This window comes from Triturus cristatus, chromosome 11, assembly GCF_964204655.1.
Source record: "Triturus cristatus chromosome 11, aTriCri1.1, whole genome shotgun sequence".
NCBI lineage: Eukaryota > Metazoa > Chordata > Amphibia > Caudata > Salamandridae > Triturus > Triturus cristatus.
Genome location: NC_140594.1, coordinates 678599478 through 678620398, shown reverse-complemented (window position 1 = coordinate 678620398; position 20921 = coordinate 678599478). Strand labels below are relative to the sequence as shown.

The window sequence follows — 20921 nt, the reverse complement described above, 5'->3', positions numbered from 1 at the left end:
ACCTCTTTCTTATTAGCACCTCTTGGTCCACTACTGATGCCCGTGGTGGTGCGAAAGAACTTCCTGCCCCTGCCATGCATGATTGCCCTCTCACCACCGTCCCTGAGGCCGCATTGACCCTACGGGGTTGTTGTACCGCCTCATCTGCCTCTGACCGTTGTTTGGCAGTGATTTTACCATTCTGTTGTGTATTCCGGCTTGCCGCCTTTGCCTGTGCCTTCACTTCACCACGGAGCCGTATCTCATGATCCTGTCACTCCTGGAAATGACAAGTAACGTCCGGTAAGCCGGGGTTAGAAGCCCCTTCGTCACCTACCCTCTTTGGCCCTGGGAACCCATGCCAAAACCCCCCCACATCTTGAACCATGCTTGAGGAACCCCCTGCCCCTGTCTGCTGTCCTCTCCCCCTCCACACCCACCTGCCACGCCTGTTTCCTCCCCGCCCCTGACGAGTGCCCTCCCCGCCATACTGGACCTCCCTCTCCCCATGTCAGGTTCACCCTGCCCCCCGGGAGTGGCCCTGGCAACCATCCCTCCTCCCACAGCACCTCCTGTTCTTCCCCTTCACTCCATTCCAACATTGCCACCATCAAGGCAGATGCTGGGCCCCGGACCTGCTCCCCTGGCTCAACCCCCAGGCACCCCTTGCCCTCCCTCTCCCAGCTCCTTGAAGTCCCAGTCTGCTCCCCCTGCCGCCAGACCCCCTCCTCTGACCAGCCGGATCTGAGCCCCATGGGCCTTCTCCAGCCAACCCCCGTGGGCCAGGGAGACAGGGGAGCTCCAACACGGCCTCTCCTGCGGCTCCTTGGTGCCCAGCCCCTCCCCAGCCAAGCCTTGCCCTGCTTTGCCCTTGGTCCCTTGGACCCCTCTCCCTGTCCTTTGGCCACCCTTCCTGCCTGAATCCCACCGGATTTCCTAAACGTGGGGATAGACCCCATGTCTTACCCCCTTTTTGTAGACTTCTCCTGGTTCCCATTCATTGCTCCCCAGCCCCTCTGTCTCTGCCCCTTCTTGCTGCTGGCCTCTGCCCCCCACTTCCCCCCATGGCGTGTCACACGTGGCCGACCTTGGCCGCGGGGACCTCATGGCCGGGCCTGTCCCTCCCTTGCACAAACTCGAGCGCGGGACGCTGCGTCCCTGCCCCTCGCCCGAGGCTTTGACATGGCCACAGACTGTCTGCGGTCGCCCCCACCTACTGCTGACTTCGTCTTTGGTGCGGCGGGCCCGAGGAGGCTAACACCACTGCCACCACCCCTACAGCCGCACCACCAGCAGCACTAGTAAATCCATGGGCCCGGCCTCGGAGAACAGGTGAATGGCTTCGGCTACTCTAGGATGCTCCATTCTCCTAGACAACGGAATGGCCACTGCAAACTAAGATTGCAAAATGCATTAAAAAAAACCTCGGACCGGCTGCGTGTCACCTTCCCGAAAATGGGACCGGCTGCTGCCCCAAAAACTCCTTTTCCACCACTCCTGTGCCGCGATTGCTGGAGGCTGCCGCCTCTGACTCATGGGAGCCGTCCCACCAAATGTCTTCTCTGCGGCAAGTCTCACATCCGCAGGGAGTGCCCGATAAGCACCAAAATGTAGCTCTGGTCCAAATGGTGCCCTAAGGGCCACACACGGCGGAGCTCCACTGAAAGGCTGCTACTCCGCTGACATCGTGGCCGCGCACCCTCTCTAAACCCAGTTAAGGAGTATGTAAAACTTCAACAACTCCTAAAATGGAATTAGAACATACCCCCCCAAAAAATAATGTTTACAAACGCACTGATTTTGCTAACGGGAGTGTATGTGACTGTTCATTTTTTTTGACAATTTCCATTTTTGTTAGCACTATACAAAAAACAGAAAATAGATAAAAACGCATGTAGATGACGATTCCAAATCAGATTGAGGTAAAAAAAAATCATAAACATTGGTGTATTTGGCTCATTTAGTTCATTATTACTGACTTTGTAGAAAATCTAGAACCTGTTTGTTGACTTTTTTTTTGCAAATGCATATGAGAGTTGTGAAAAAACTTGATATAGCACCCCTGAAGGTGATACTCGTTCGAGTGATATACAATCCTCCCACCCCCAGGTCTCGCTGTGAAATATTTCAATAGGTGTGCTTTTCCGAAAGTGCTGCCCCTCTTTTTATTGTGCCTACCATTGTCAAAATAGATGTGGCTGATTTCAGAGGGAAAAGCGTTTTCTTTTTTTTTATTTCGAGAGTGTTAGAAAGAATGAGCCGCGCCCTAGTTACAGAGAGCTTCAAAGGTACTGCCAAGTCCGAGTGCAGTTAGTTTCTGTGAGTCACCAAGAAAGAAGAAAAGTGCTAAAGAACCACGGGGCTGCAGGATCGACAGCAATCGGTAGGTGGGCGCAGAGCGAAGCCGACCATTCACCTAACAGGTGTTTCTTCAACCAGTTGACACCCCGTAAGTGTGTTTCTTTTTAACTCTCTACCACTGCTTCTAATATCTGCGACAGGAACTTTTTTTTTATCTCGCGTTTTTTACTTTTTAGATTTGTTTCTTCCCATTTCTCTCCTCCCCTGCTACCCGATTACCCGTTTTAGTTTTCCATTTCACTTTTTGTCACCATCTCCCTGCTTTCTATTATTCTTTCTTTTCCCATGTTACCCGTGAACGCTTTTCCCCCTGCCTTCTTTTTTTTTCCAAATCTCTTTTTCCTTTCTTCTCTTTCTATATTCCGCTCTAACTACTTCTGTTCCTTCCTCTTCATTGTGCAAATTCCTCTTCCCCATTGTTCTCCCTTGTTTTTTTCTCTTTTCTATGTATCCCTCCACCATTCTCCTTCCTTTTCTCCCCTATCTTGGTGTTCCAGTATAGTTTTCACCTTCTTCTGTTCTTCATATCGTCTCTACATTTCAGCTATCGTTTTCTGTTTTTCCACTTGTCTAGCCTTACCCTTCATTATAATCACTACATGGTTCTCTCCATTATGTTCCGTTCTCTAGACTTACCCTACTCGAATATTTGTCTACTTAGTCCCTTTCAATCACATTTCCCGCCTTTCTCACTGTGCTCTATTTTTTTGCCTTCTGTTACTTTTCCACTTCCGTCTCTCTCAATCATTGTCTCCGTTCTCCCCACTCCCCTTTGCCTCTCTCTTCCCTTTCTTTCGCTTTGCGTCCCACCTCTTTCTCTTAGCCACTTTCTCGTCCAAAACATAAACTCTGTTATTCTCATCCTCTAACCAGTTCTGAAAAGGTTCGTCTTCCAGTCCATTCAAAATTAGCTCCTGGACACCCAGTCCATGTGTGACTGTGCACTCCAGAAAACAATGCAATGAGCATAGCATTCCCCTGTCTTCCTATTTCGTTGCTGTCCTTTCTCCTCCTGTCACAGATTCTCTTAACTTGTTTGTGGTGTTTCACACCACCGCCCCTTTATGCCCATTCCAGCATTTACATATGTTGTTCTCTTCCTCAATTTCATCTACCTCCTCCATTTTCATCACTTTAATTTCATTTATCTTTCTCCATGTCATTGCTTTCCCCCTTCTTCTTAATGTTCTCCCCTCTACCTATTTGTTTCTTACCACCCTTCATGATGTTTTTATCACACACAGTCCTATTTCTTTTGTTTCATTTACCCCGTTTTTTTAAATTTACATCTTTCTGAATCTGTATTATTGTATGTTCCATGAAAAACTTTCGAATTTCGAGATCCTGTACGAGGGCTCTTTTCATACTTTTGAGTGGTTGTGCAGAGGATTGTAAGCGTTACACACCTCTAAAGAGCCGTGTCCGCGTGGGTAAGAAAAGGAGAGGAGATAAGGATGTCTTCGAAAGATAAACTAGAAATGTACATCTGACGGAAACTAAGAAAGATACATGGTCCGTGACTGGCTCCCCTCCCCTCCCCTCCCAGCTTTCCACAACACCTTGAAGGATTGACATAGGCAAGTTGTCTTTGGAAGGTGGGGGGTCAGGGACCCCCCAGCCGTATTTATTATACAAAATAATAAAGGATGAATATAAACATTACATCAATTAGATGCGGGGAGCGAGCCAGGGGCAAGAGGGCGCCCAGCTCGCTCCCCGCGCCTTTTAATGAGCAGTTGCACCAGGGGTCGTCGGCCCAGACGGCCCGCCCCCCGACCGTCCCGCCCCCCTGCCCCGGAAGCTGAAAAGCTGCTTCCGGGTCACGGGGGAGGCATCAGCCTATTGGGGTTGGGGGCGCGTTGCGCGCGACATCGCCCCGCGACACACCCCCAACACCGAAATGCCGGGGGAGGGGGGGCGTCGCACCGCCATGTGGGCGTGAGGGCCGAGCGGCCCCCACTTTACATTCTTATTGATGTTTTTATGATGGGTTTGTTGTCCTCTTAATATTGATTTCGTACAGAACATCAAACTAAAACAGAGCAGTCAATAGTAGACAGTGGATCCTTCAGTCCATAACTGTGAGGTGCAAACCATCGACCTGTATTCTTCTTATGTGACATTTGGAAGAAGGATTGTGGGATTACCTGTGTGATGAGGAACACATGTTTTCTGGTGTGCATTCAGTGAGAGGACATTTACTTTAGATAAAAAAACAAAGAAAGTTTAAGGTATTAACCCAGTTGATTTATAATTCAGAGTATATTGAATTTGATCAGTGGGAGCAAGTGAGGTGCTTTCAGGGCTGCTTTGACATCCCCACATTTTTGCATTTCACAGGACCAAGAGCTCAATGACCAAGGATTGTTTCTTAGTTTAGTCTGATGGGCAGCTCGAATGAAGGGAATTCTTTTCCAGAGCAGCAAGAGTGCAAGTTGCTGTCCTTAACACCCTAACAGAAGCGTTCCAATGGAAGGGGGAGTGAGAGGTCCGAGTTAAGGCTGATTTCTGAGTTTTAGGCTTTAAGAAGGTACTGTATGGATTAGGCCTTATGCTAGTTTAAGGGGGGAGACATTGAATTATGTTCTCTGGCCTTTTTTTTGCCAGTTAAGCAAATAATATAACGTAGATGAGGCACTATAAAAATAAAGAGGAGGGGGCTTCATTTCATAAGGCTTTATTCGGAACAAAAAATAATGTCCATATAAGCACATACATAAAAAAATTAATTACAATACAATACAACATATCACAATAAATGACATATAGCTAAAAATGAAGACATATAATACTGGCGGGGGAGAATAAATACTTAAAAACTCATACTTTTCCTGACATTGATTGCTTTTAGTAGAAATGTTGCAGTAAAGAAACAGATATCAGGATGATGTAGATTAAAAAGCAATTTAAAAGAATCACGCACTGTCCTGACACCAAATTTTACAAATATAGGCTTTAAAAAAGCTACACGAAAATTTCTATACAGTGGACACAACAGAAGAAAGTGCATCATGCTTTGTACTGACAGAATGTCACACGGACAGGGTCCAACGGGCTGCTTATTTATAGAAGGAAATGCGACCAATTTATGAACAATCCCCATCCTCAATCTAGTTAAAACAAACCTATGAGAGACTCTGGTCACCTGGGTTTAATACGGTTGATAACCCTTCAATTCATTCATAGTGCTATATTGCACACAGGTAGATAGAGTACCATTATTGCAAATCCGACTCTCAGTTTTACACTGCAAGAAGATATGCTTCATTTCTGCCTTAGAAATTACTGTGGCCCCATTTCTGTCAACTTTGATATCTATACCATAGATCTCCTGAAAGCTGTTGACAATATATTTGATCCATGGGATCTTAAAATAATTATCAGCGGTGAGACAATCATTGATGATGGCTCTGTTTAATGACGTTTCTTCTTTCAACCAAATTGACCGCCACAACAATAATGGCCTTAGAAGAATCAAATCATTTAAAAATGGGATACCAAGTTCATAGTGAACTAAATCATTAGAGACGGATTTGGGTAAATTCAGCAATTTTTTCAAAAAGACATTCTCCTCCACCTGTAAACACCCAGCCGGGGCAAAGCCCCAGATCCCCGCCCCATAAAGGGCGGTGGAAAGGTAACGAGACTGAAAGATCTTGAGCATGTCACTAATCCGTTTGTCCCCAAGTTTAGTGGCAAAAGTAAACACCCCGTTAGAGCTTCTAGCCATCTTAGCTCTAACACTGGTGTGCTCACTGGCCCAACTACCATTTTTGGAAAAAGTAATTCCAAGATAACTAAAATTATCCACTGATTTGACGCTATATTGATCAATATAATAAGAATGAGGCTTACTCTTCCCCGGGCCACACACCATGGTATAAGTTTTGGTTTTATTAATCACTAGTTTTCTAGATGAAATAAACTGTGAAAACCTATCCATTAAGCGTTGAAGACCTATCGGGGTCCTGGACAATAAAACGGCATCGTCCGCATAGAGTAATACGGAACATAGGTGTCAATAACTTTAGGGGCGTCTGCCACTACTGTCTGTAAAACAGAGTCCACGTCGTTAATAAAAAGGGTATAAAGCAGGGGGGCAAGAACGCATCCCTGTCTTATACCCCGCCCAATCTGGAATTTGGTAGTACACTCCCCATTGGAACCGTACCGTACACTAGTACGGAGTTTTTCATAAAGCCTGGCCAGGAAAAAGATAATGCCCTCAGGGGCCCCCATTTCAATCAACTTGGCCCAGAGTATAGCATGATCTACTAGATCGAAGGCGCTACTTAAATCTGCCAAGCAGAGATAAATAGAACCCTTCCTGGCCTGGGTATATTTCCCAATCAGAAGTTCGAGATTCAGGCATTGCTCGATCGTCCCACGGCCCTTTCTAAACCCATACTGGGAATTTGCCAAAAGGCCATTATTTTCTGCCCATTCTTCTAGCCTAACCAGGAGTACCCTACTCATTATCTTTACAGAGGAATCCAGCAGGGAAATGGGACAATAATTCTTCACCTCCCCCCGATCACCTTTCTTAAAAATAGGTATAATAATTGATTCCTCCCAACTTGGGGGTACCCCAAAGCAGACTGCGGCATTAAAGACTTTAACCAGCATCGGACCCCATACCTCTGGCACTTGCTTATAAACGTCGATTGGCACCCCATCGGGGCCCTGGGCCTTTCCACCTTTGCTGGCACCAATGCTATCTAAAACCTCCGTGATACTGATATCCAAGGGCACTATAGGCCAACAGTCGTTTTGGTTGGCCAAAGCATTGTCTGAATCAAAAATAATAGAGAAATGGGAAATCCATGAATCCATACTAACCATAGAGGTTAGTTCCGGAACCTTCTCGTCTTTTAAAAAAGGGCAATTGACCGTGGCCCAGAATAAGGTACAATCTTTCTGTTCAGCGGCCTGTGTCAGTTTATCCCAGGCCTGGTGTTGTAATTCTAACTTCCTGCGCTTGACTGTATTCTTATAGTTTAATCTGAGCTGAGACACCTGGTCCCTAATTCTTGGTTTTAAAGCAAGTGCATCTTTAAGCTCTTTAAGAGCGCAAGTGCAAGCATGATCGAACCATCCCTTATGTTGTTTAGACTTGTTCTCAGTCGATTTGGTAAATTTTTGGTCTATGATGGAATTAATACGGATGAAATGTTGAACAACATCGGCATTGGCGTCAGCCTGCTCAAGAATCACAACGATTTCCGATAGGCAACTATAAATGATAGAATTCGACGTCATAACCGCTTTGTCACCATTCCATCTTAACCTAGTACCATTGGGTCTATGTGGTTCAATATTATCTATGATCCCCGATATAAGTACGGGTTTCTTGTTCCACCAAACAAACTCTACAACAATACAGTTGTGGTCGCTAAGCGCAAAATCCACGACCTTAGGTGTAAAACTCCAAGGGACAAGACTAGACGAAAAACTAATAAAATCAATGACAGTGTTTTCCCCCTCCCTGTAAATGTCGGGATACTTTCCCCTCGATCATTCTTTTCGGTAACCAATATTTCCATATCAAGGGCCGCTAGGAGATGGTTCAAAGAATCCCGATACTTATTATGAGGAAAATGGACGTCCACGTCCCCAAACCGGTTAGTAATCCCACACAAACATTGATTAGAGAGGGGACAAACTGCAATGTTAAAATCCCCCGCCAAAATAAATTCAAATACAACATTAGAGCCCTCGATAATATCATCAAGTGCACTTTTCAGTGCATCTACCACCAAGTGCCTGGTGCTGTCAAATATATTATTGTAAAAATTAATTAGAAGAATGTTTCTACCATCCTTCTCACATAACCATAAAATCTGTGAGTGGGCCCCCACTAGAACATGTTTTTTAACCAAAATAGGGATTTTGATGGAAATCAGGACTAAAAGCCCTCCCTTTGCTCTACCGGAGATAGATGCAATAGCAGGTGACTTATAGGAAACATACCCATTGTATCCCAGAAATTTTTTGCACCATGTTTCTTGGAAACAACAGATATCAAAAAGATTAACAAATTCAGGCCACCCCAGGCTGTCTTCTTTAGATGCTAGGCCAGCAACATTCCAGCTGACAAGGAAGCTACTCATAGACCCAGATGAAGTTTCGATAGCTTCAACCTGGGGAGATATGCTAAGACCCATACTGTAATTGTCCGTAGCGGGGACGACTCCTTTGGCCCCCTCAACATCACCTGCAACGCCAATTAATGGGCAAAAGTCAGAAGGAATATTAACATTACCTAGCGGCCCGGAGGTGATTCCCTCAAACACTGCATCACAGGATACTACTCCATCTTCACAATACGCCTCATCAGAAACCAGTCAATCATTACAATCAAACCGCTCAAACATTGATACCGGTTGGATGTAACCATCTCAAACCCGCTGGGCACTTTATGGGTACTGCCACTACCCCTTTTCAAAACATTAAATGGTTTATTAATTACATGTTGATAAAAGAACCCCAGCGGTCTGAGTAAAATTCGCTGATCATTCAAAGGTCGAGATGTGGCTCTAAGCAGAGTAGTAGTAGCTAATTGGGGATTGTTAAAATTGACGATCACACAGTCACCATTAATACTTTTGGGGGAATTCCCTATCCAGTTAACTCTGGTCGTAGTTAAAATATGATCAGACTGTGCTATTGGGTAACCACACTCTCGCTTGAGCCAAGCCACCGTTTTGTTTTTAAGGGACTCGTGAGATTCTCGATTATTACGAGACCCGATGTCCAGAAGTGGTGGGACGTTAGTTAGCACCACCACATATGGTGCACATTCCGGGGGTAAAATAGGCGTAGAGTAACCATTACTTTTAGGTTTAATGACGTTGTTCCCTGGTTTGTCCACTACCGTAGATTTTAATAAAGAGCTTTGGCCCACCATAGGGTTAACTACGTCTACAATATTAGGACATAATCCCCCATCGGGGATTCTTAAAGTTTTTGGTTCAGAAGCCTTATCCTTTGATGGGTCCTCTATGGTTACCTTTGTTCCTGTATGTATTTTCAAAAGCTCACCCAGCCTCTTAATTTCCTCTGAAAGAATATCAAGTCTATCCATGAGAGGCATGATAATATTATCAAGCTTCATATCAATTATACTAATCAGAAATTCCAACTGCTTAGGGTCTAGTTTTGCTTGGGTATTATTAATTTCTAAACTTGGATCACTGATAGCACTCCTAGTAGGGGGGTCCAAACTTTTTTTATGTTGGTGGTTCCCCCCCCGTTTAGGGATAGTTGACCTCGCACCACCCTTCCCTGATCTTAATACTCTCTGCGCTCTCGGGCCGGAGAGCATGAGGCTGTTGGTACTAGAGGCAAATCTAGCGCGGTCGGGGTAGGGTCTGGTACTTCATTATTAACCATTAAAGAGGGAACAAAGCATTCAAAATTGTCGCTACCTTCCCCTAACAAAGTAGGGAATGAGGTAGGTGAATTGGAAGTGCTAAGTGGGGGGGCCGACGAACACCCCCGACCCAAAGAAAGTCGACGCTCTTTATTAATTTTGTCGACTACTTTCACAAGGTAATTATCAAGGGTGGCTATATTGGAACGACCATTATCTTTGTTGATTGTGGACATGGTTGGCTCACAACAAAAATACAAAACAAATCTATACAAAAATAAACACCAATAAAAAAGCCCCATGCAAAATCTACCAGACTTCCTCAATGAGAGTTAAAATATAAATATAAATACACCCTTCATTCCAAATACAACCTGGTAGGTGCATACACAATATAAGTGTAATCAATAAGTCTCACAGGAACACTGAGACAGAGTGTAACCAAGCCCAGCCTCGGCCAGCCCCGGACAGCCACAGACGGCCCGCCCTTTGTCCGGGCTTCGTCCTGGGCGTCCCGCACGCGTCCCGCTCTGCGGAGGATAGACATTTTTATATAGGTGGGAACCAATAGGCAGGTGTGCGGACCTCCACGCAGGTGTGATCACGCACGGACTCCTGGACAATGGAGTCCCGTGCGAAGCTCTTCCCCGACCACAGTAGCAGTAGCAGCGGCAGCAGTCCCTGATTTCTACCCCTCCAGGGGTGACAAGCAGCCCAACACGTTTCTGGCCTCAGATGCGAAGCGGGACCCGCGGCAGCGTGTTCCGCGAGCTGTTTTCAAGGGTTGTGAGCAGGTGGGCGGACCTCCACGCAGGTGTGATCACGCACGGACTCCTGGACAATGGAGTCCCGTGCGAAGCTCTTCCCCGACCACAGTAGCGGTAGCAGCGGCAGCAGTCCCTGATTTCTACCCCTCCAGGGGTGACAAGCAGCACAACACGTTTCTGGCCTCAGATGTGAAGCGGGACCCGCGGCAGCGGGTTCCCCGAGCTGTTTTCAAGGGTTGTGAGCAGGTGGGCGGACCTCCACGCAGGTGTGATCACGCACGGACTCCTGGACAATGGAGTCCCGTGCGAAGCTCTTCCCCGACCACAGTAGCGGTAGCAGCGGCAGCAGTCCCTGATTTCTACCCCTCCAGGGGTGACAAGCAGCGCAACACGTTTCTGGCCTCAGATGCGAAGCGGGACCCGCGGCGGCGGGTTCCGCGAGCTGTTTTCAAGGGTTGTGAGCAGGTGGGCGGACCTCCACGCAGGTGTGATCACGCACGGACTCCTGGACAATGGAGTCCCGTGCGAAGCTCTTCCCCGACCACAGTAGCGGTAGCAGCGGCAGCAGTCCCTGATTTCTACCCCTCCAGGGGTGACAAGCAGCACAACACGTTTCTGGCCTCAGATGCGAAGGAGGGGGCTTATTTATGAGCCCTTGCAACACTTTTGCCACTGCTGGTGCGTCACTTCTTGTGATGCACCGGCGGTGTAAAAAATGTGCCATGTTGCGCTCTATTTACAAAGTGCCGCTTCTAGGCAGATGCGTCACTTTGTAAAGCCCTGAGCTACATTATACCTGCGTCAGGAATAATGTATACAGGGTGGGCGTTTCCCCGCAAACAGCCTGTTTTCACGGAGCGATGCGTCATCTCTCATAAATATGGCCCGAGGTCCTGACACTAAAAGCAGAGCGAACTCCACTTGATGCAGGAAAGGAGGCAATTCCTTTTTGTTAATTAACCCCCACACACCCTATTGGTGTCATGCTTCATCATCGGGTTCACCCTGACTCCTAAAGGTCAGGGTGGGCTCAACCGTATTTCAGGTAGCGCTTAGGAGATGTAGGCCAGGGGGTCTAAAGATAAATATCCTTTGCCTTTCCCGCATCCAGCGGAGAACGCCACGTAGAATTTACTTTTAGCTTTATGGTTCTGGATACCTTACGGTTGTTAAATTGGGAGGGTGTATCCACTTCTTTAAAATACCTCTCTCACCCCTCGGTGCCGGGTTGAGTACGCTCCGCCGTCACTTGCGGTTAGCAGTAAAAGCAGCGCACCAGAGTGTTGGGCTATGGGGAGAGAAGCCACGGTCGTCCTGATGTAAGTTGTGTCTAAGGTCTGACAAGGCCCAAAAATGTGACTCCTAATTTTAACATACTATTTGTAAGGAATCCTTAGCTCACCCTTACATCAATAACTTGGTTTTAAATAGCACCGAATACCACACTGTTGCAAATAACTGAAATTACTATCAGTTTAATTAACTCAGTTTACCTGTTTCAGAAGGCTAAATTTGCCTTGCCAGGATTCAAACATCTATAACTCTACAGCTGTCAGCAGTGAACGTTCATCTCATTCAGGTAAGGATTTAGAGTGTGGCGGACAGGGTACTCTTTCCCAAATGCGACACAGTACCTTTTCCACCAAACTGACAATCTGCTCACCTCATTTAGAGTCAGGAAGACCGTGTCAGGTGCCCCGTCCTCTTTGTTACAAGGGCAATAGGATATAATGCACCTGTGATAAGGTGACAGTATATCTGTTACGTGTGTGATGGAGTACTCTTTTGTCGAACTATAAAGCAGTCCTAAAGTATTTATTTTCCTGTCAATCGCCACTAAGAAAAACCCAACTTTTGAAAAGTTTGATGACCAGTCATCATGGCTGACCATGCCATCTGTCAACATTTACCTACATTGACAGCAACAACAATGACAGCGGTTGCTGTCTTCAGGGCTGGCATATAGCTCTTAATCTGGAGGGCTGAGGTCACAAATTCATCCTCCTGTGGTATTTTCGCTAAAGCAACAAGTCTTTCCTTAGAGAAAATGTGTGGAATATGTGTGCAACATTCATACAGTTAAAATACAGAGGGCGTGGATGTCTTTGCCAAGTAAGATAGCTGTACAAAAAGTATTAAAATGTCACCTTTCACACTAGAGAAAATATAGCAAAATATATGCAATAGCATACTGTTTAAATACCTTAAAAATTTTCCAGAATGAAATGTAAACAAAACAGTTCAAATGAATCGAGAGTTCCAACTCCGGTGGAAGTACAGTTTAAATTCAAGGCAGCAGGTCAGACCACGTTGTCTCAGCAGGTGAAGCACTGAAGAGTTTATTACAGTGAGCCAGCTTAAAGGCGCAAACAGCTAGGGGTTAAAAGCACTACTTGAAGAGATAAACTGGCATCAGGAATCAACTGACTAGGCAGTCTTGTCAGGAAACACCGAAATAAAGGCAAAGCCCCAGTTACTTACCAGAAATCTTCATTACTCCGAGTATTGTCTTCCTCGCCACATGAGTTCCCATCTCTCCCTCCCTGTTTTTTATCTATCAGCTTCATTGGTTCTTGGAGCTTGGTAGTTCTTTAGGAAGGGGGTGGGCCGAACTTTCCCTTATACTGGGTCAGAGGTGACGGAAGGCGGGCCATGTTGGAGAGGGATGGGAGGCATGGGATGCTGACATGGTTTGGAGGGTTCTGGTGTGGAGCTGAAGCTCACTTTGTAACTCTGGCGGTGAGGAAGACTTACAAGGAGGTAATGCTTGCTTTATGAATCTGATGCCTGAATGACCTGACAGAGCTAGATTGAAATTAAGCGTCAGTCAGGTGTTGAACAGCATGTCGAAATAGTATGTCAGTTGCTCGAGGCAGTATGAATTCTGGGCGCAGGCAGTTTAAACATTTGGGGGTCAAAGAGAAGTGGGTCATAATTTTCCAACTCTGTGCAGGTAGTTCTGGTGGTGGTAGATCGCTGCGAGTTCTGAAGACATTAACTTCAGTCAGTTAATAAATCAAACAAACCTTTGCTAATTTCATTAGTGCATGCTCCAATTAAACAAGCTCACAGTAACAGTCTCTATGAGGTGGTGCTTTTGTACTCCGACTCCCCAATGGAAAATGGCCTATACAAGGCAGGTTGAGCCACGCTTGTCATTTCCCCGCAAGCGGAACTACATTTTCCATAACCATGGATATGCCTTAACATTAACCACGCATATGTGTGGTTAAGGCAGTGTGTGGCCTAGATGTGTGGATGGGCAAGGAGAGGAACAGGAAGGATCGGAAGATGAAGCTCCATCAAGACAGGGTCTGGTAAATGGGGCTGGGGCCGGGTTTTGGTGGGAAGTGAGGAGAACTTTTTTAGGGCTGCGGGCTGGTTTTAGGACTTGGGGGTCGGGTAGTTTTTAGGGCTGGGGCCAGTTTTGAGGGCTCAGGTTTGGGGGAAGGTGTAGTTTTCAGGGGTGGGCTTCAGATTTTAAGGCTAAGGGTGGGGCAACTGGGCTCGTTTTTAAGACAAGGGGATGAGTTTCAGGGCTTAGAGTGGGGGGAGGGACAGTTTTCAGGGCTGAGGGCAGTTTTAGGGTGAATGCGTCTTAGCCCCGTAATCCTTTACCAATCATGCCTTTACAACGAAATTGTGTGGTAACGGCATGCGTGGTAAAGGAATGTGTGGTTAAGATGCATTCAGTGTTGGGATCTCGTTGTTGAGGCATGTGTGGCTTAGCCATGCGTGCTTCTGTCATACAACCCTCCTTAGCACATAAGCTTGTTGGAGGAAGTTCCTCCAGCAGCTATGCTTTTCACAGAAAACCAGGTCCAAATTTCCCTATGAACCCCATGTCAAGAAACTAAAACCACCCGTTATGGGAGAGGCGCTGAAGGCCAAGGTTCGGGAATGCAAATGAGACAACATACACCACTATTCATTCAGTCAGTTAAGAATTATTTTGTGTGGTAAGCAGGAATTCTTCTTACCCTCTTCAGCTGCATGCAGATTCTTCCACTGGAGGTGTTCAAAACATTATTTTATTTTAAATGGTAAACAAACCAGGTATGTATGGATAATGAGACCTAGTCAATCCTAAAAAAAAACATGCAGTGACTTCCCACCCCCAAATTGGAAGTTAAGAGATGCCTCATCACCTCGGTACAGGATTTGTGGTTAAAAAAAGCTACCCTCACAAACTATTACTCCAGCGAGTTCCTGTTGTTCTGGGAGAGAGAGACAGATGTTTTTGGGATACAGTTTCCATAACTCTTTTACACTTGTCTAGGTACCCTTTAAGCCTTAATGTTGGATCTCCCTATGAAGGGACCCAAACCTAAGAACAAAACCTAAGTGGGTTTGTTTATATGCTTGAGAACCAGATGGGACACTCGTGATGATGGTTCACTAAGGAACTAGTTTCTTTAGCATCCATCCTTTGGGAGGCCCACTACAAGCTGCTAGGAACTTCCTCATTGGGAACACTTCCCAAAAACAGCTCCCAGACAGCAACACTGCACAAAATCTTCTCCTTACAATCACTCTTGCACATTCTTCCACTATCAGAAAAAATAATCTTTCTCTCACAGACTGACAGACTCATTGTATGGTCATACAGTGAGTTATCACTGGTAGCTCAACAAGTAGCCAACCTAGTACATCAGTGGTGGATGGTGACCCTCATTACTGGAGGGGCGTAGAGGGGACGAGTGACAAACCCTGTGGGGGCTAAAAAATTAATAAAAAATGTAATAAAAACATACTCCGTGTATTCTTCTTTCATCAGCTTGACCCCACCTTGTGGAGTCTCAGGCAACCCCCTTCTGAAAATCCTGATTCTGCTCTCATGCTGCAGAGGAGCAGCATGAGAGCAGTGCCAGGAGTGGTGGGAGTGGGCTGCCTCAATGCTCCAGCAGGCACACGAGTGTAGTGTAAACTGGTGGAGTGAGCACTACTCCCCTGCTGCCAGTCTGCAGCAATGCCCCACCCCCAAACACTGCTTGGGCTGAGAGCAGTGAAAAATAAAATGTAAATCTTTTTATTACTGTTTATTTTTCACTTTTTCTGTGCTGACAGCAGGGGGGCGACGCTCCTCCACCCAGGCCATTCACAACCACCAAAGTTTTCTAATTGGAGAGCTTATTACTGGCCACAGGGTATAAAATGTATATGAAATGTGAACACTGTAAATCCCACTCAGCTTCCATGCCTAATCCTGTTATCATCATAAGGGGATGTCCACATACTTCCTGAGTGGTCTCATAGACCTGCCTCTTTCACAGAGAGACAGAATTTATATACAGTAATCGTTACCAGAGACAGGCGTACACTACATGGAAGAGAAGTAGCCTCAAATCGAATTATTGTCCTCAGTTTTAACATTAGTTTGGAGGGAGAGATACTATCTGTTGGTTTAGTAGCTGGTCATGGAAATGGGGGGGCCTGGGGTTTTCCTAGAAGTTTTGGTGCTCAACCGGATATTATATGATACTTGGAAAATCAGTTCATCTCCTTGTTCCTAACATTGTAAAAAATATCTTTTCTTTAATGACTAGACATAATTAATGCAAACAAGTGTAATGAAAAAAAGATAATTGCCATTGTGTTCTCCAGTGATGTGTCTGTGTCTGAAGTCCCGTCTCAACCATACCATCCTGTTCAATGTACACCACCTCATGTTCATATAGTAAATAAAACATTACACTCGCACACCTCCATGCACAGTGCATTCAACTTGATACACTACATTAACTGTAGCTCACCACCCTACCATGTTCTCACAAATGATGTGCAATATAAGTGTTATTGCAAACGCTATGATTTTATGAGGTATAAGTGATATAATATAAAAAGATATAAGCAGTGCATGGAGAAGGCGTGAGTTATAGTTAATATACTGTGTCTATTTACTCAAATACACTGTGGAAGGAGGAGTGCGAGCTATAGTAATTTGAATCCACTGCATACATTATATATTGTAAAGGTGGCGTGTAAATTATAAATTATAGGTATAACTATAAGTGTGAAATTTGTAATGTTTGTTAAGTTTACGTTTGGTTTGTATAGGTATAGAAAGAATAAATAAAGGTTTCCTAAGTATAATAAAAGTTTAACCTATCTTTTTAAATTGAATTTCAAAGAAGTTAAAAAAATATGTGTTTGGAATAGAAGATTTTATTGTTCTTGAGTGGAGTGCCATTAAGTGGAATGTGGTACCATAGAGAGGAGGAGATAGTCGTACAATGTACTGTTGTAGAATGGAGTAAAGTGGAGTGTGGTGCAGTGGAGTGGCATACAGTAGAATAGCATGCAGTAGAGTGGAGTAGAGTGGAGTGGCGTACAGTGGAGTGTTATAGAGTGAAGTGGGGTAGATTGACGTGAAGTAGAGTGGAGTGGCATAGTGTATAGTAGACTAAAGTATCATGCAGTGTAGTGTTATGTTGTATAGTACAATGGTGTGTAATGCATTCAAGTGGACAGGCATATAAAAAGTTGAGAAAACTGTCATAAATGGAGTGGCGTGTTGTATATTACAGTGGAGTGGTGTGTCGTAGAGTGTTGAAAAGTGTCAAAAATGGAGTACAGTGTTGTACAGAGGAGTGTAGGGGCATAGTGTGAAGTAGACAGTTGTACACTGTAGTGTAAAGGCATAGAATAGAGTACAGTATGGTATATTGGCACAGAGTACCAATATAGTCTTCTGCAGTGGAGTTGCAGAAAGTGAAGTAGTGCTTGGCAAAATAAAACAGTGTAGAATGGAGTGCTGTGCCATAGAGTGGGGTAAAGTTTACTGCCGTCAAATAGAGTGGAGTAGAGTCCAGCGGAGGGGCATTGCATAGAGTGGTGGAGTGTGTTGTTGAGTAGAGTGATGTGGAGTGGAGTGGACTGGTGTAGCAAACAGTGGAGTAAAATGTTGAAGAGTGGAGTGGTGTATCGTACAGTGGATTGAACTGACATGTTGTAGAGTGTCATGAAGTGTCATGGAGTGCAGTTGAGAAGGATGTCACAGAATTGATTATAGAATTGCACAGTGGAGTAGCATGGAGAAGAGTGTGGTACCGTATGGTACAGAGGAGAGGAATAGACTGGAGTGGTGTCCACTGGAATAGTGTACAGTGGAGTAGTGAAAAGTGGAAAGATGTAGAGTGGAGTGGGGTAGAGTGGAGAGACGTACAGTGGAATAGCTTACAATGGAGTGTCGTACATGGGACTGGTGTAGAGTGGAATGGCATATAGTGGAATAGTAGAGTAATGAACACTGAAATATCATAGAGTGGAGTAGCATAGATAGGAGTGGCGTGCAGCGGATTGGCATATACTCTAGTGGCATAGACTGCAATACTGTACAGTGGAGTAGTTTAGAGTGGAGTAGTATATAGTGGAGTGGGATACTGTAGAGTAGCGTATGGTGGAATAGCGCATAATGGAGTGGTGAACAGTGGAGTGGGGAAGAGTTTAGTGTCATAGGGCCTCATGTAGGTAAATAAATTTTACCGGTTCTTAAATACCGAGCCGTACCGAATCGGTAAATTAGAATCGGTAAGTTACATGTAGGTAAAAATTCGGTAACAGTTACCGATTCGGTAACAGTCGGTAAATACGAATCGGAATTCACCGATTCGGTAAATACCGAGGTGATAATTACCGAATCGGAAAATACCGAGGTGGTATCTACCGAATCGGAAAATACCGAGGTGGTATCTACCGAATCGGAAAATACCGAATCGGTACGTACGGATTCGGTAAATAACATCACATGACTTGACGAAACAGCTAATCCTGTGCAACGACAGCCCACCCAACCAGGAACTGCCCACACCCAGGCAGGTGTACACAATTAGCCGAAGTGGCCACACCCGGGCAGGTGTACATAATTAGCCGACCCTGGAGAGGCTCGGAGTGCAGAGGAGAGGCAGGGAGCAGTTGCATGTGCGAGCGGGAAACGAACAGCATGTCCAGCCAGAGCACACAGAAAGACGGAGGGGAAAGGAGGAGGAAGCTCAAATTCAGCCCCAAGGAACTCCAGGTGCTGGTGGAGGAGGTGGTGAAGCAGCACCAGAAGCTGTTTGGGAGGCAATCCCTGCAAGTGCCTGAGGCCGAAAAGCGCAACATATGGCTGGCCATCCAGGCGCAGGTCAATGCTGTGGGAGTGACCCACAGGGAAATTGAGGTCCTCAAAAAGCGCTGGTATGACCTGAGGATTGTGACCAAGAGGAAGATGGGCGACATCCAGAAGGAGGCCAGCCAGACCGGAGGTGGAACCAACAGGGCACCTGCCCTCACCGAACTGGAGGAGCTGGTGGCGGCCACACTCGAGCAAGAGAGCGTCGTGGGTCTTGGGGACGCCGACAGCTCTGCCAGAGCCGCAACACACCAAGGTAAGACGAAAGCACAGCAATGTAGCCGCCCCTACCCCTATCCCACATCCCCCATTGTGACACGAGAATCACACTGCAGTCCACACGTGTCAGTGCAGACAGGCAATGCATTCCGGGAGATGTAGTCAGGGCAACACTAACCATGACGTAAATGTCACAGGGCAACAAGGCATGTCACGCACTCGAGGCACAAGGAGACAGAGGACAGATTGGAATGTGAAATGATTTATTGTGACGCTTGCAATGCAGCCCTTCGGGGACACTGAGCCAATGTTGTTTTTCTGTCCACAGATGTGACATCATGCAGTACAGGGCATGCTGCAGGGGAGACGGCACACCGGCCACAAAAATCACCTCTAGCCAGCACGAGTGCAGACCAGGGAGCAGGCCCACTTGCAGCCGCACCACCTACGCAGCCAGCCTCGCCGCACACAGAGCCAGCATCACCTCACCGAGAGCCAGCATCACCACCACCAGAGCCAGCATCGCCACTCATGTTCGATTCACCGGCCACATCTCCGCTTGCAGGTGTGAGAATGAGGAGGCGTCCAGCAGCCAGGCTACGAGCCTTAGACACCTCGTCAGACGACAGCATGGGCCCAGAAGACCGCACCGGGCCCCAGGAAGGGAGCCATCCCACTGTGCCCCAAACATCACAGGCAGCACAGACGGGAGCAAGAGGGCGCCGCAGGTCGCGTGTCCAGAGTCCACCAGCACCCACTGACGGCCATGGTGTCTTCTTGGGGCTCGAGGGCCAAATGTTGAAGCAACAGCGCCTGCAATCAAAGGCAGTAATGTCAGTCCAGAGGCACATGCGGGTGATGAGGACAAGCTTAGTCAACATGGACACAAACATTGGCGGCATGGCTGCGGGCATTCGGGACATGTCCCAGTCAATCCAGCAGTTGTGCAGCAAATTAGATGCTGACATCGAAGCACGGCGCCGGGAACGCCAGAGAAGGGACACTACCAGCAGGGCACTCAACCGTCTGGCAACTGCGACTTCCCTACTTTGCCGGCGCTCTGTGACGATGCAGGAGGGCCTAACACAGTGCTGCAGCGACCTGTCACGGGGGATGGTGCAGGTGACAAGTGCACTAGGGGTGCTATTGACAAGTCAGGCGTCGACAACTGCTGCAGGGGATGCTGCGGAGAGCATCGACACCAGCAGCAGCATCACACCCCCCGTCCCCGAAGCACGCAGGAGCAGCAGGCGGCTTGGGGTTGGCTCTAGTGAGGATGCACAGGCCGTGCAATCCACCACTGCAGCGCGTATGCGCAAACATTGATGTGGCCCTGCTTATCCACTTGCCATTGGGTGACGTAACCCTGGACATACTCATTGTATAGATGGCATATTGCCAGATTGGCCTGTTCATGTGTTCATGGCGTGGTGCCACATTAAACTACGTCATGACTTCTCACGACTCGCTGTGTCCCCTCACTTACTCAGAAATAGTTGCATGTGATCTCTGCCCGTCTCTCTCTCCCATCGATTGCAGTTGGCACTCTAGCTGCGCTGCCCTCTGGCTGGCCTGACTCATCCTCGTTGTCCTCAAAATATGTTAGTTCCACATCTGTACCTTTTTTCGTGGCAAGGTTGTGCAGCATTGCACAAGTGGCAATTATCTTGCAGCAGGTGATAGGTTTGTACTGGCGTGCGCCTCCGCTCTTGTGGAGGCAGCGGAACCTGCTCTTCAGCAGTCCAAACGTGCGCTCCACCACATTGCGTGTAGATTTGTGGGCCACGTTGTATCGTCTCTCACTCTGGGTTGCTGGGTGTAGGTAGGGAGTGAGGATGAATGAACGGCATGCATATGCACTGTCGCCTGGATGAGTAAAAGGGAACCATCAGTTACATGCCTCTATACACTCTGATTTGCAGGTTTCAAGGGGCGTCACTGTTACTTACCCAGCAGGTATCCCTCTCCGAATTCTCCGGCTCTCAGTCGTGTGTAGATCCCACTATTCTGGAAGATGTAAGAGTCGTGGGTGCTCCCAGGAAACTTTGCAACAATATCTGTGATGATGTTCCCTGCATCACAGATCACCTGCACATTGATGGAGTGGGTG

General features: G+C 46.8%; 1 protein-coding gene across 4 annotated transcripts in view; it reads left to right on the top strand.

Moving 5' to 3' along the window:
- Positions 1–2230: 2230 nt before the first annotated feature.
- LOC146785317 (alpha-1,4-N-acetylglucosaminyltransferase-like) overlaps positions 2231–20921 on the top strand; it is a 409953-nt gene continuing 391262 nt past the window's right edge. For 2 of the 4 annotated variants that reach the window (XM_085634306.1, XM_085634308.1), the window contains exon 1: positions 2286–2428. The gene's annotated coding sequence lies outside the window, so the exon portion shown is untranslated. Of the gene's footprint in view, positions 2429–20921 lie in introns of all 4 variants that reach the window. The other 2 variants (XM_085634304.1, XM_085634302.1) reach the window with 2 other exon arrangements.